The 13,545-nt window shown below is 40.6% G+C and overlaps 1 long non-coding RNA gene across 1 annotated transcript in view; it reads left to right on the forward strand.

Annotated features, from left to right (window-relative positions):
- Positions 1-9,531: 9,531 nt before the first annotated feature.
- The window catches only part of LOC138406733 (uncharacterized), a 32,629-nt gene continuing 28,615 nt past the window's right edge, over positions 9,532-13,545 (forward strand). The window contains exon 1 of the long non-coding RNA XR_011240073.1: positions 9,532-9,661. This is a non-coding gene — a long non-coding RNA (uncharacterized lncRNA). The remainder of the gene's footprint in view (positions 9,662-13,545) is intronic.

Genomic DNA, 13,545 nt, shown 5'->3' on the forward strand with positions numbered 1-13,545 from the left:
TTTCATGTCATTCATGATGTGTGTCATGACACGACAAAATATGAGGAAGACGCATGATAGTAAGTTGTTTATTTAAGAATTAAACATCCAAATGAACTAAAGATACTATGGGATGTGGTCATATGCATGAGTGTGGTGTGCAGAATGAGATGTTGAAAGCAAAGTGTAATGTGCTGGGGAGAGAGTCCGGGACGGAAAAGGTTGCTTCTCATAGGCTGAAAGCAACGGGCCCAGGTGCTTCCAAACTAGGTCACCAGCATGACTCCACCCTCTGGATACACCTGCCACACGGGGAACAAACACAAGAATGGGCTGATTAAACACAGATAAACATTAAGATGAACCAGGCGACCATCACATGTGTGATTAGGTCTTTAATCCTCTCTGCTGCTCAGATTTGCAGTATTTTGTTTTGTCATTTTCTGAAACCAACAATCTGACAATCATGTCTTCCTCACCAGCAACTGGACACATGTGAAGGTAATGAAGCAGATCAGGATTTGAACTGAATCTCTCACTTCTCTTCCAATGTAGATTAACACCATACATGTCTTTAAGAACAGAGTTTCCAAAAGTGTGGGCAGTCGCCCACTGTTTTACGATTTGTTGTCATGACCTGTGACGCTTTTCACGATTCAGACCAGATGAACTTGTCATTAGATGTGGTCGTCCGTTGAAAATGTTTTGTACTGCAAATTAGTTAATTTCATTCATTCCCTGTGTTTTTAAATTGTTGCAAACTAAAGGTCTATCAGAGCTAATTATTCTTTAAATTAAATTCCATTGTGTATTTCTGACCTGCTACACTCATTCAAATACTATTTGCAAATTGATTAAGTTTTGACCTAAACGTCTCAACTTACTTTCGTCCTGAGAGCAGAATGATTGTGTTAGTGCTGCTCTCATGTCCCTCTGTTAAATTTGAAGCTGGAGCTCAGCATTAGAACTGGACACAGGGAAACAGAACTATTTCTTATCACAGTGCAATCAGTTTTTTCAAGAAAGCAGGGACGCTGGAAGTCAGTGAGAGTTGGGGGTGCTGAGAGGCCGCATTGTTTTAGAGCATTTTAGAATACAGCAGACATCAAACCTGACCAACAACATCCTGCACATCAAAGCAGGATGACACCATATTCAGCTATGGACAGTTAACAGATTTTCACAATTTATTGATGACTGAGTCTCAGCCAGGCTAAACAGGTACAGCAACGAAGTTAGCAGAGTTTTGCCCACCGTTACCGCCTTAGAACCATCCGGAGGAGGGGTCATAGTGACGTTAGCATCACCTAGCAGCTGCTGCTGTACGGTAGTGACACCTAACACACCATTGCCAATCACCGATATCAGTTTATATAAACATATATATTGAAAATTAAATCCAATGTCATTAAAATTGCGAAATTAACCCCTTAGTAAACAACTAGGATGAATTGACTCTGTATTGTCGAAAAAATGTTTTTCATTAATTTGTTGAGTAAACTTTTCTTGCAGCTACAACCCATTGCCAGTAGGGAGTGCTGCAACACCCTCAGCACCCCTACTTCCAGCGTCCCTGCGAGAAAGCGAATAAATGTAATTTCCAAATTTATTAATTTGCAAATCACCAAAATATTTTTTTGCTTTTCAGTAAGACAAAACGTTTGTAACAAAACTTGAACCAATGAAAAATGTATTCCTACATGTTTCTTTGTATCAGCTCCCCTCACATCAGAGGTGAATGTTATAAACTGGTATCCGGCATGTACAAAGCCAAAGTAGTCGCCCTCTGGTATTATAGAATATGCACTGATGCTATAACAGAGGAAAATCTGCCCTGGATGAAAGCTGCTCTCTAAGCATCCTTTTAAAACCTGTTATCGCACTGAAACAGCGGCCGAACTGAACCAATAAACGGCGGCCCAGAGGCGTTCTGACCCAAACCGGACCTCAAACCGTCATGCCCAAAAGCTACAAGCTGCTCTAGTGTCTCAACAAGACACACATTAACCTTTTCTCCGTTATTTTTCTGTGGAGATCTCCCACTTTGAAGTGCTTCTATTTAACCTTCATTTAACTTTTGTGTCATGCGCTCCCAGGCGCACCGTTTTGACAGCAGAAGCCTTTAGAAGTCAGAAAAGGCCCGCGGCTATAGATGGCATATCAGCACATCTGTCTGCTGCGGTGCCAGTGTGTGAAGTGGAGAACTGGCTTTTTCGTTCTTCTGCGAGCGATCTGCCACTTACTAACTGGATCTCGCCAAGGCTCAGTGTCAGGAAGATGCTTCGGAAAGAATCCTGATGTTACAGGGGCAATGAGTCCGATCTTTACTGGAAATGATTCAACAACAGTACAAACACACCAGCCTGAGCCCCACAAAGTGTCTTTGAAAAATGCTGAGTCTGTTTAGCATGAAAATGAAAATTGAAAAGAAAGTTTGATTTAAAACCGCATTAGTAGATATTCTCTCCACTTGGGTTCAAACAAGCTGAACAACTCTGGCACCTTATCACCTTCAAGTTGTTCCAGGGGGCATGTTAGCTAATGGTTGACTTTTTACACATCTAGCAGATACTGAGCAATGTTATGAATGTATCACAGATACTGTTCTGTGCATGAGTACAGTTTTGCGCTCATGAATCATGTGACTATTGACAGATATAATGTTTAACAACAAGGACGACCATTTGGCGGATTTGAACTAATGCTGCGGCTGAAGACAACAACTTCAATTTTGACTTTCAGGTGTGAAAATACAATTATTTTTCTTGTCAACTCACAAAGTCCAGTTTCTCTATGACCCTGGTTGAAAATTCTAGCTGCTAAATGCTACATTGCTGCTGTACACTGTTGTAATGTTGATTTTCTTTGTCAAAAGACTTTGGCTGTGACTTCTACATTTACCATGGCTCCAGGCGACTGGCAACTTCCCAGAGATCTGCCGGGTTGAGGGGGAGGAAAAAAGTCAGTATGACCCTTTTAATTGGCAATTTTAGAGTTGAACTGTACAATTTCTATTCACACATGGCCCTCCAAAAAATTTTAACAAGAAAATTCCTGTTATGCCTTTGAAAACATTTGGCCTTCACTTTTAGTTTTTTTCTTTTTGCACTCTTCTTCATCAGTTTTTATTATTTATTATTAACAACATTCATTTCTTCATCACACAAATGTTCCACAAACATTGTGCCAAATATTAATTAAAACTGGTTTTACATATATTGTTTCATCATCGTGTTATATATTTGTGAAATGATTCATAGCTCTGATCTTTCCAATGATATTTATAATTTCATTTTTTCCAGACTGTTAATATCAGAATGACTCACTGTGGGTGACAGACTGTCTTTGCACAATCTTACTGGAGAAAATCAACTGGGATTTTAACACAGACCCCAGATTTTCCATCTAATTGCAGTTTTTATAGTTCATAATGGACTTAGCTAAGTCTTTCAAACGGCAACTTTGATTTGTGTTACACTGCTGTGTGTGTGTGTGTGTGTGTGTGTGTGTGTGTGTGTGTGTGTGTGTGTGTGTGTGTGTGTGTGTGTGTGTGTGTGTGTGTGTGTGTGTGTGTGTGTGTGTGTGTGTGTGTGTGTGTGTGTGTGTGTGTGTGTGTGTGTGTAGCATCATCTGGCTCTGGAGGGAATAATGAGTCTGGAAGGGAAATGTTTTTTTGAGCATGTGAGGTTGTGACAGGGTTTCTCTGGCTTTGGCAGAGATAAAGTCAGACAGTGAAGATCTGCTTTGCTGCTTTGATCTGGCCCGCCTCTCCACTTAACTTCTGATGACACTGCACTTAGAGGGGGCACCGGGAACGTGGGGCCTTCCCTCTGACTTTTGCCTGAGATGCTCTGAATATTGAACCCATATGGAAACATGGAGTGTCTCAGCTGCTAGCACATTATAAACAAGACATTGGCAAAACAATACAAGGAGGACAAGACAAATATGTAAGATTAGTGTTGTAATTATTACTTTTATCTTAACGATCTAACCACTATGATAATAATCTCATCATTACAACACTAATCTTACATACTACTACTTCTACTACTATTAATAATCATAATAATAATAGTAGTAATAATAATAATAATAATATTGATAATCCTGGAGAAGAAATAATAAATTAAATAATAAAAATAAAAAAGAGGAAAGAAGAAATAAGTGTGTTGATACTTATCCTCATCTCTTTGACTCCAATGTCATCTATGACTACAGCAAATAAGAAGCACTGCTATTATCATCATTACAATCACAGATAATAATGACAATAATTATAATATTTTTTAATTACTTATTGTCATAAAAATGTCAATTAAGTCGTGATGACAGAAATGTTCAGGCCGGACAAATAGGGTAATTGTTTCATTCTGTTGTTGTGGCTATGATATTTTACTTATTTCTTTTTTTGGTTTTGTTTTGTGGCATTTTTTTCCCCTTGACTGATTGGTCCAGCTCTGAGCTGCCCCCCCAAACCCTTACTGGAGGGAGCTGAGCCATGTGGGTTATTTCTCAGACCCAGAGGAGGCTGCCAGTGTTACAGCTCAGCACTGTAACACAGTGAGACGCGTCTGATTCTGTCCGCTCATGTTGAGCTTTTTTTTTCCTGCATGGCCGTGCACCACATGCAGACACAGAGCTGCAGCCTGCACATAGAGGGCACTCTTGGCATGTTTTTATCTTTGCATTCCCACCATGTAATACCACTGGGAAGTTATTTATAGGTATAGCTTCAAAGGAGGAGAGAACAAGTTCCATCAAAGTGATTTTGCATTTGTGCGAGACTGCTTTGCGTCCTTTGTCCACATCTCCATGCACTGTTTCCTAATCTCGGTCATTAAAGAAGAGAAAGTTCCACGATGCTACATGTTGGATCTGATAACTCCATAAGGTCTGAAACGTCTCTGTTGCAGTGAGGTAGTTAAGTACATCCACACAGACGGAGGATTCTTGTTTTATTTTGGACAGCTGGAAGAAGAAACTGTGTCATTGTCACACACAGTCTCTCTCAGAGAGTGGGAGGCAACATTTGTGGACTCTTGTCAGTGCTGAGGGGGATTTTTTATTTTCTTTTTCTGTACTTTTTGGTTTATGGACAGATTTTTGTGCTGGAGAACTGTCAGCCTGACTGTGAATTAGTGTTGGGTATAAAAGCTCAAAAACAAGAAAACAAACTCTTTGGGATCAATCATCATCAGTCATCATGTCACCCTCTGCAGCCGGCTGTACAATCACTGATTATACTCTTCATCAAGCTCTGTTTTTTTATTTCGGAACAAGTCAGCTGTCCAAAGTTTAGTCACCATCCCACAGCACAACAAACAAACAAGGCCGTGGGAAAGAAGACAGGCAGCTCCCACCGGTGAAATGCTGAAACAGGTTGTCCTCAGAATGTTGTGTTTCTGCTTCACAGGGAAATTAAAGAGTTTGATAACTGAAGATTAGACTTTTCGTTTCTCTTCATTTTCTGAGACATGAAGATTAGCTTGAGCTCTTGTCATTTTTGCAGAAGCGAGACGCAGGTTTTTAAAGGTTGTTTTTTTACATTAAACGGCCGAAACAGTGAAGGAAAATATTAAATCAGGCCAAAGAAACTAATACAAATGGAAAAACATCAAAACTCTCTACTGGGAAACTGCAGAGGTGATAATTCTCAGTGGGTTAATCACCACAAGTGAACCCTATGATCTATTTTTAATATTTAAGTAATTAATATAGCAGCTTCAAGTAAATGCTCTGAATAATTCTAACGCTGATTCATCTTGTTACTTTGTGGCTTAGTAAAATAAGTAAAAATAAGTGAGTAGGAGTTTCTCTGCTCAACAGAAAAAACAAGCAGCAGACATCATTAGTTGGAATTGTCCCTAATGAACTTATTGTTTTGTTTGTAGTTAATTTCTATTAACAATGATGGTTTAGTAACAGACACAAAGTTTCAAAGAGAATAAGAGAAATGAGACAATGATATTTGCAGACAATATATTAAAACAATCAGAATATTGAAGGAGACAGTAAAGTAGGACAGGCAGGAGCTGGCGGGACACACACCAGGAACTGTGGAGAGCAAACAGCATAACAAATAAGACCAGAAACAAAAAAGACATCAAGCAAAAAGCTGCAGTCTGCTGACATCGAAACATCAGAAAACTCAACAACCTCTGCAGATATATGCAGATATATTTCATTTCTCAACTGACACATCATCACAGTTTGGTGTTTAGTCAATTCAACCTTTATTTAGTCCAGTTTGTTAACACTCAGAGACAATGATGCAGGGCTGGATATAGGGACGGCTCCTGGGTGGCACCAGCCCAACCCCTACAGACCTAACGAGGAATAACTTAATGGGCACCTTACTGAATTAGGAATTTAATGTTGGACGTACACCAGTCATGGCTCCTGATTCAGAAGCGGAAAATAATATGTCAGAAAGCAAATAAAGAAATAATGATAACCAATCCCTATAGTTGAAATATTGCTATCCTCATCCACAGACCACAGAGTTTGACTGGCTGCTGTAACACTGCTCTGCTTTTTCCAAAATCTCATCCCTGAATATTTATTTTCTATCATGTAAGAGGCCCACACGACTGGGAGATAAATCCCAGCCAGGGTGCAAGTGTGGAAAAATAAAACCTCAATCTCACACAAACCAACAAACGGATTCTGTCTTCCTTTCACGCCCTGATGTCATTAATCATGTCCTTCACCCGACTGCACGGAGATAGTTTACTGACAAAGTCGAGTAAAAAAAGAAGTAGGGCACTTATTTTCGGTATTTAATTACTATTAAACTGCTGACGTCCGAGCTAATACGCCACGAGTCACAGCAGTTTCTCCGACGCCTCTCGTCCTCATCTGTCTGACCAGCTGCCCTGCAAAGACTCCTCGCAGTGTCTGTCTCTGCTCTAATTTATAACTCAGCTGCTTAACATAAAACCATAAAAACACTGTGATCCGGCAAAGTCTCCACTCACAAAGCATGTGCATTCGTGTAATTATTCAGGATATTAATTGGAAGCAGATGTACAAACATCAGAGGCTGAGGTGTGCACAGGCCAATCCTGATCTGCCTCTCATATCATTACGGTCGTCCGCCCTGCAGGAGCCTCACCACGGGAAGTTTGGAATCCGCAGGAAGAGTTCACTTCAGGCTCGGGTGCCAGCACGTCTCCAGCACTTCTTCTCCATCTCTCAGCCTACAAAAACCTGCCTGGCTTCACTTAACGTCACTTCACATCATCATACTGAGTCCTGACCGTTGGATGAATTCAGGGAGGGTTTTTTCTGACATTTCCCAACGTGTCTCGCTGGAATGCAAACACACAGGTTTCAGCAGGACACAAGGATGCTTTAATCACAGAGACATCTTCTCTGACGAGCAGGCCACCCCCTGACCTATCACACTGCAGACGGCTATACTTAGGCATAGCCTGTCTTCGGGGCAAGGTTACACAGAATTCATAGAGCAGCAGGCTGCATCTTTCATGCCAGGACGTGAGGTAAAAAAGGGTCACCGGTCTGGGCGTCCAGTCAGAGGGAGAGCAAACACTGACTTTCTTTCGCTCTGTGAAATGAAACTGCATCAGGTACTGATGGACTTCTGAGCTTATAAATATTTATAATCCTGATACAGGTTTTTTCCCTTTGTTGTGTGAGTTAGCTGGATACTTGTTGTTCTGCTTGTTTTACAATATGTCTGCGTCTGCAATCTGCAAATGTTCCATAACTTAAACCCCCTGAAAAATACTTTACTAAGCCTGTCAGGACAGTGTGGATGTGGTTGGATCAGATTGGATTGAGGGTCAAATGGTAAACTGACTGTATGTGTATAGTTCTTTTCTCATCTTATCGACTTAAGTGCTTTACAATACGAGCTACATTCACTCATTCACACACACATTCATACTCCACTATATGCTGCACTTTTTCTATCACACACCATTCATACACTGTTGGCTCAGCGCTCAGATGAAATTTGGGGTTCGGTATCTTGCCCAAGGACACTTTGGCATGCAGATCAAACCACAGACCGTCTGGTTACTGGATGACCCGCTCTACCTCCTGAGCCACAGCCACACATGGCATCGCTTTTGGCAGTGAGTCCCGCCCACTTCAAACCAGTGAGAAATCATCAACACCACAAATCCTGTCTGAGGAATTATTCTTCCACCAAGGTTTCATGGTAGTTGTAGTTTATTGTGTTGCTGCTAACTAGCAGAAAGACAAACGCAGACGAAAACACAAACACTTTGGCGTAGGTAATTATCGCAGATTTGTGACAAGACACAAACACTTCACATCGAAACCTTCACACAGTTGCTTTCTCCCTGTTTACTTCGTGCATACACTGAGGCATTTTTAGAAGAATCCAACTTTAAAGCTAAAGCTATGGGGGGGGGCAGTTTAGATTATCTTCTGGGAAAAAAGACAAATCTCATGGGAGTCATACAGCGAAGAGGGTGATACTATCAATACACTTCCTTTGTGATTTCAGCATATCTCTTCACTAATCATCTTCCTCTTGGCAGAAGTAGAAGCCACTTCAGAGTAATGAACACCTCTCTGTTCATTACATAAAGAACAATAGAGCATAAAATGAATCACTTTCAGTGTGTTCCTCAAACGAGTTCAGAGACAGAGCTCTTTCTCTGCTGCTGCTGCACGGAATCCTCCAGCTCCCGCAGCAACATGGTTCCTAATGGCCGAGCGAGCGTGCTACTTCAGGAGGTCAGGAAGCATCGATGACTTCCCCTCCTCAAGTTTACTCCCCGGGAAGAGGACCAGCTCTTTCCTTCAACCTCTCTGCCTCTTATGGATCTGATGCTCTCGTCTCCCACCCATTAGCTTGCCTGTCGGTAACACGGCCTCCCTGCAGACCTGCTCCCGCTCGGCTCAGCTCAGAGAGGCCAGCGGTGGAGTTAAGTGAAGGTGGGAAAATGTAGAACTTTGTATTCACCTGCGATAGGGTGTGGAGTCAGTGCTCGGCGAACATTTATGAATACAATGAAGCTGTGTGAGTTGAATAGTCTAATAAAAGGTTCAAGGAATAACATGAGCACAACTAAACACAGCAGAATCAGTTATAACATAATTCAAAGTCGAGAAACAACATTATCAAACACAGGATATAAGATCTATATAGGAACGCAATGCAAATAGGATATCAACCATGAGCAATCACAGTGTTACACTAAATGTATAATCCATGGAATGAGTGCTGCTTGTTGTATATTGTAAAGAATTTAGACAAACTGCACAAGAGCACTACTTTATACTCATCTTTATATTGCACATTAGAAAAACAGACTTATATAAAGTATTTCTATTTTTTATTGTATATAGTTTTTTCTATTTCTGTTCTTACTTAGCTTTATGTGTTCTTTATTTCATCTTGTTTTTTATCATCTGATCTTACGTTCAAAATCTTTACCTTCACCCGAGTGACGTTATTTCAGTCTGTCAGGACTTTGTCATTATTTCCTGTTTTATTTTGGAAGTTTACCTCCATCATGCGTCTACTGCCGTTTTACTTCCTGCTTCTGCTCACCTGTGTCTCATTAACTTCGCCCCCTTGTCTATAAGTACTTCCTGTGTCTCTCCCCTCGTCTGTTGGTTTGCTCTGTTGACAGCTTGGATTTGACCTGTTCTACATCCACCTCTGCATCTCCCAGCCACTGTAAGCCTGTTTCTTCCTCTTGAACATCTTCAGTGCACATGCCTGCCTCGTTGTGTGTCTGCGTTTAGGATGTCACTCATTAACTGACTTTCTTCTTGAAGCAACAATTAGCAAGGCAACAAGAAACAATGGAGCACTGATGCTCTCTGCTGTCTACAGGTGCATGTCCACCCACAGTATCAGTTGATGGATTAAGAGGGAAATGTTTAGCCTGAGTTAAACCTTGCAGGGTGAAGGCATGAAGTTATTTTCAGGAGCTGGATGAAGTCTTGTGCTTGTGTATTTATTCTCAAAAGCGTTTGCATTCTGGAGTCCAGGCTAATGAGCTGTACAGAAACATAACAAGGTCACATTGTATAATGATAAAAGAATGACACATTTTATTTATACAGCACCTATCATATAGAAAAGTGCTTAAAGTGCTTTACAATAAAATCAAATACATGAAATAAGATAGATCAATAAGAACACGTATAGGATAAAAACATAAAACTAGCAAAAGGTTATAAAAAAATCCTCATTAGTCTTCATTTGGAGCTAAAACAAGAACAAATAGACAAAATTATCTAAACCTTGGCTCATCTCACCAAATCACTGTTGTGTCTTCTGTCTCCAAGAAAGATGGGAACAACATGTTCACAGTTCAATTATTTGAATTGGCACAACACGCGGTTGAGTTTTAGTTCAGAAGAAATGGTTGAAATAGAATTCCTGTGAGTCACTGAGCTCCTCGCTTCGTTCTCGTTCTGACAGGACGACCCAGAACGCCTTGCTCATTGCTGCGCTTGTTTCCAGAGTATTTCAAACGATCTGCTGTAAAATGTCTCAAACCATATGACTCAATAGAGACTCAAAGTTCAGGCAGGGAGTTGCTGCTATTGTAAGCATCGCGTTTACACAGTATCTGCGGAGAGTGTAGTAAATATAGTTTGACCAGAGACCATAGCAGGGAGGCTTGTTAGTGCCGTCGCCTCTGGACTTACGACAAACTCAAAGGACAGGCAGAACTGAAGGTGAGCGCAGCAGAGGAGGGTGTTTAATATATGCTGTTTGAAAGCTGTCTCTCTCCCTCCCTTTGAATGAGGCTCCTTTTGTTGTGGCAGAACTCGACATATCTACGGGCCAGAATAACATTACACTAGAAACACGTTCCCTGAAGCAAGCCAAAGCCGAGGTCTCGCTATTCCTTAGAAAATCTGTCTCCGCTCTAAAAGGCTCAGGCTCTGTGTGTAACGTGGAAACACACTTCCCTTACTCCTTAACTGCCAATTTCCGTCTCACTGAGAGACGTTCACTTTGTACAATGGAGTTCCCTCTTCTCAGCTCCATCTTCTCCAAGTCCTCTTCTCATTGACAAACACTCTCTGTAGCAACCACCTCTTATTATATGGCATGAATAATTTAGGGGCAACTGCTTGGTTTCCGACTCACAACTGTTGTTGCTATAACTCTTTTTTTTCCAGCGCTGATTCATACTCATGTTATGCAGCTGTCTGGACAAACTTTAGAAGTCTTATCCGATGGGTGGATTACCAAATAAGCTAAAATGTATTTTTTCTTATTTACGGTCTTTGTATATTGACTGATGGACATTGCCATCCACCACTTGTCTAGCTAAAGATAAACCAGTCTAGGCTTTAAAGAGAAACTGTTTTGTTATTATGATATTATCATCATAGTATTGCCCACTGCTTCTGTTGGTCATCCTAGAAGGCTGCAACATAAACAGAAAACAGGTCAACATATTGGCTGTAAACAGGTTAAACAGTGACAGATCTAGGATTTTTGTAAATCAGGGCTATTATATTTTCAACATCCATGCACAATCCTGATTCAGTAAGGTGTCCATTAAAGTCATTCATTCTTTACTGTTGGCTCTATAGCTTTGATTCAAAACCACACACCACTGAATATTTTAGGAAATTTGCTTCTTAGAAGCTTAGAATTTTTTTTTTACCACGTTTGTTGTTAGTTACTTGTTGATTTAAAAAAAAAAAAAAAAAAAAAGACTCCTGAGAGGAAAGGGGTAGAGAAAAAGGGTTTAAATCATCATTTCTTTGCAGGTTTTCTTTTCAGTTTCCATGATTGATCTCTGCAACAAGGACTTTCTTCTTTTTGGTGCTTCTTGATTATTTGAGACAAGATGAAGTTCTATGTGTCACCACTTTTTGGTCATTTGCATTATTCTGCTTTTGCAGCTTTAAGTTGCTGCTGTATCTCTGTTCATAAAATAATATAGAAGATCATTATAACTGAACATGTCAGTTGATGTGCGTGTGCACAAATACAATCACACACAGGTACAGACATGCACCAGCACACAAACACAGATGCATCATTTAATAACTCTTCCCCTGGCAGAATGTTTTGCTTTCCTCCATCATACATTTCTCACGCAGTATCAGAAGCTTTGCTGCTGTTTCCCTTGCTAAACCAAACAACAACAATCAATATAGTGTAATGGGTGCTGATACACGGAAATGACCTCTTTTAATAAAGGGATTCAATTTAAAGCATAAACATTGATTTTACTGAAGGACCAGCACAGCAATCAAATAAACAAGGTCACATATTCATGTAATCATCTTAATTGGTTTTGTTCTGAGTGTTTGTGATAAAATCTTACCTCACGGTGAAAAATATTAAATCCCAGCCATCATCTTGTAGAGACAGAAACTTTATCTCTGCAGCAATCACTTGCATTTAAGTTGCTGCTAATGTTTGTATTTGTGGCATATGTGATGTGGAGTTGTGCATCAGGTGACCATGATGCCCTTGACAGGCTTCAGGTGACAGCTTTCCTCACAACTGGAACAGGGCACAGGGGGCAACACTGTCATAGGGCGGCTGAACGTGTGACGTAAAGGGACAGCTGGCAGTGACACACCAAATGCATATATTAGCCACGTGGGTGCGATTAACCTGAGCCGTGATTAGTAATAGAGGACAAAACCATGATAAATGTAACGCGTAACAATGTCAGTGTATATAAGGAAAGGCTTTGTTGAGGAAAAAGATGGTGACTCATCAGCTCCGCCTCAGAGCTTGAATGTTTCATGGCTTTTATTTAACAACCTTTAGCTGCAGTGAACTCCGGAGATTCTCAGCACTTTCTCTTTCTGTTATCAAGAAGATCACATGACATCAGCAGCGTATGTTAAATATCGACAAACTGCAGCGTTTATGTGTGTTGCAACATTTGTTTAACAGTCATTTCAACATAGTTCTAAACAAGGTGTCACTGGCACAAATGTGTTGATTAAGCAATTAAAAAAAAATGAAGAGCTGAGAGTTTGCTAACTGACTGTTAGAAAACTTGTGAGCTCAAATAGCTTTATTTCTCCTTTTCGTGAAGTTTGAATTATTAGAATCTAATATATTTAATTATTATAGTATGCAGTGGTGAGCAAAATGCCAGGAGATAAGTTCACCAACTAGCCCTGTGAGAACTCACTACAGCAGTGTTTCCAATCCAAGGTCCGACTCCTTCTGAGGACGTGAGCACTGAACCACAGTCAGACGGTGTGGTCTACGGAGGATTTCCATGATTTGCATCACGAGCTTGTCCTGCCCTTACCGCTGTCACTGTCATTTGTCGGCCGCATTTGAAGGAGCCTTCGAAATGGGACAGACTAGTTGCGCCACTGAGACACAAACTCAAATGCGTCCCCTGACTTGAGACACAGTTTGTTTCCAGAGCCGCCACCTGTTTTTTGTGGATAAGTTACATCACTGACCGCTGCATTATTTTTGTGTGACCAGATAAAAAGAAGTAAAAAATAAGGCTTAGTATTGGATGTTCAGTTAGTATTACTTCAAAACACCAGCATATGTAAGGGTTAGATTATGATTCCTCAGCAAGTTGCCAGCTGATGTTTGACTGA

Source organism: Paralichthys olivaceus, chromosome 23 (assembly GCF_024713975.1).
Source record: "Paralichthys olivaceus isolate ysfri-2021 chromosome 23, ASM2471397v2, whole genome shotgun sequence".
Classification (NCBI taxonomy): domain Eukaryota; kingdom Metazoa; phylum Chordata; class Actinopteri; order Pleuronectiformes; family Paralichthyidae; genus Paralichthys; species Paralichthys olivaceus.